Source organism: Cherax quadricarinatus, unplaced genomic scaffold (genome assembly GCF_038502225.1).
Source record: "Cherax quadricarinatus isolate ZL_2023a unplaced genomic scaffold, ASM3850222v1 Contig2881, whole genome shotgun sequence".
Lineage (NCBI taxonomy): Eukaryota > Metazoa > Arthropoda > Malacostraca > Decapoda > Parastacidae > Cherax > Cherax quadricarinatus.
In genome coordinates, this window is record NW_027197907.1 from 1 (window position 1) to 2,706 (window position 2,706).

Consider the following 2,706-nt stretch of genomic DNA (forward strand, 5'->3'; position numbering starts at 1 on the left):
TTGAAATGCAAAAATTATACATTAAATAGTCAAAGTACAGCAGTACTTTTATAATGTACAGTAACCCTCAAATTTGCATTCTCTGATTATCCAACATATTTACTGAGGGGTCACCTGTGATTAGTTTTATTTGTAGTACCCTTCATACTCTTAACTTAATGCAAGATCCCTAAATTGTAAACTAATAATAGGATTTCATTCAAAATGTGCTCCCTGGATCTCTCATGCCAGATATTTTTTTCTAGAAAGGCTTATGAATATTAACGAGGTTGAAGCAATACTGTATTTTTAAAATATGGCATCTGAAACTGAGCTTAGACAAAATTTAACGGTAATCACAAATTATTTTTTTCGAATGTGCAATCATGGCTGTGTAGAACATAGTTAACTACATTTTTCATAATAAACAAAAATTCAGCAGTGAAGTACTAAATTACAGGTTTCTCCCAGCTTTAAGGCTGACATGCCATGTTCCATCTGTATCAATAATTTCATATATAATATATATTCAGCATATTTGATCAGTAAACTTTAAAATTTTAATAAAAATTCTCGTGGAATTAAGTCTTAATAAACTGATTAAGCAATGGGCCTGAGATGCATGTATTACATAGTGAAGAACCCTTATATTATTTTTTATTGTAAGGGAGTATTGGGGTTTAAGCCAAAGGGTAAACTGACACTTTTTTTTTTATCCCCCTTGCAGCAGGAGTACCTTAATGTTAATATTGCTGATCTCAGAAACTGGAACTACTCTCTCCTTCCCTGTATCAAACCTGACTGCCTCCCATTTCCCAGACACTATGACCCCTATGGGTTAAGCTTTTCTCGATGAATATAATAAATCATGTCCTCAGGTAAAGACACCTTATACAACTACTGCTTTTACTGTATGCTCCATACGAGTTTTGATCTAAGGAAGTGGAGAGTAGTTCCAATTCCTTGGATTGATCCTTTATTACTGTCCAGACTGAAATTAAAAGTTGTCTCCACATTTAAAAAAAAAAAAATGAAATGGTAAAGAATCTTTTTCTGAAGATAAAACTAAAAATATGAAATTCAATTGAAAACTTTCAGAATTATGCAGGCTCAGAGTTAGCGGTCTAGGCGTAATTTACACATTGGCGAATTTGCCGACTTTGAGTCCTATTTTAAACCAATGCTACCAAATTCTTAGCTATTTCACTAGACTGCCTTATGTATTATCAACTGAGGCCAAGAAACCGCCCACTCAACTTATCAAAACTACGCTATAAAGTGCACAGAATCAGTAATTTGACCAATTTTAAGTAAAATAAAAAAAATCCTGCAAAATTCCATAAGTGTCATTATCTTTAGACCCCTGCTGTATAGCCCTTGTGGCTTAGCGCTTCTTTTTTGATTGTAATAATAATAATACAGTGGACCCCCGGTTAACGATTTTAATCCGTGCAAGAGGGCTCATCGTTATGCGAAATAATCGTTATGCGAATCAATTTTCCCCATAAGAAATAATGGAAATAAAATTAATCCGTGCAAGACGCCCAAAAGTATGAAAAAAATTTTTTTTTACCACATGAAATGTTAATTTTAATACACACAAACTGAAAAAGGCATGCACAATTACATGACACTTACTTTTATTGAAGATCTGGTGATGATTGATGGGATGGGAGGAGGGGAGAGCATTATCTTCTTACTGTTTAGAAGGGGAATCCCCTTCCATTAGGACTTGAGGTAGCAAGTCCTTTTCTGGGGTTACTTCCCTTCTTCTTTTAATGCCACTAGGACCAGCTTGAGAGTCACTGGACCTCTGTCGCACAACAAATCTGTCCATAGAGCTCTGTACCTCCCGTTCCTTCAAGACTTTCCTAAAATGGGCCATAACATTGTCATTGAAATAGTCACAAGCACGGCTTGCAACAGCTGTGTCAGGGTGATTTTCATCTATAAAGGTTTGCAGTTCAACCCACTCTGCACACATTTCCTTAATCTTTGAAGTAGGCACAATGGATTCCACAACTGGCATAGGCTTCTCAGGGTTAGCCCCAAACCCTTCAAAATCTTTCTTAATTTCCATACTAATTCCCACCCTTTTTACCACAGGGTTGGCACTAGAAGCTTTCTTGGGGCCCATGGTCACTTATTTTCCACAAACAGCACCGAAAACACTGTAATAATACGAAATATTCCGAGTGTATGCTTGGATGTTACCGCGGAGGCTGGCTGGTAAACAATGGGACGGCCGGCACATGTGAGGGCACATTGGACGCGTCTCGGACGAAAATCGGTATGCGGGTTTTTAATCGGTATGCGGGGCAAAAAATTTGCGATAAAAGTAATCGTTATGCGGAAAAATCGCTATGCGATGCCATCGTTATGCGGGGGTCCACTGTAATTTAGACCCCTCAAGGGAGGTTCCCTGATGCTGGTGAGGGACACTTGATCTAGGGAATTGGATCTCCTCCAGTTCCCTGAGTTTAGCCTGAATACCTTTCACATCCCCCCACAGGTGCTGTATGATCCTACGGATTTAGCACTCCCCCATAATAATAATAATTCAGAAAAAGATTCTCTGCCATTTCAAAAGATAAATTTTTTTTTGGGGGGGGGGGGGGTGTAATTGCCACACTGTCAAACTTTTAATTTCAGGGGTCACAACAGTGAAAGGGTTAGTTTAGTTCTCCAGCATTAACATGCAGAATATACATATATTAATACATGTAC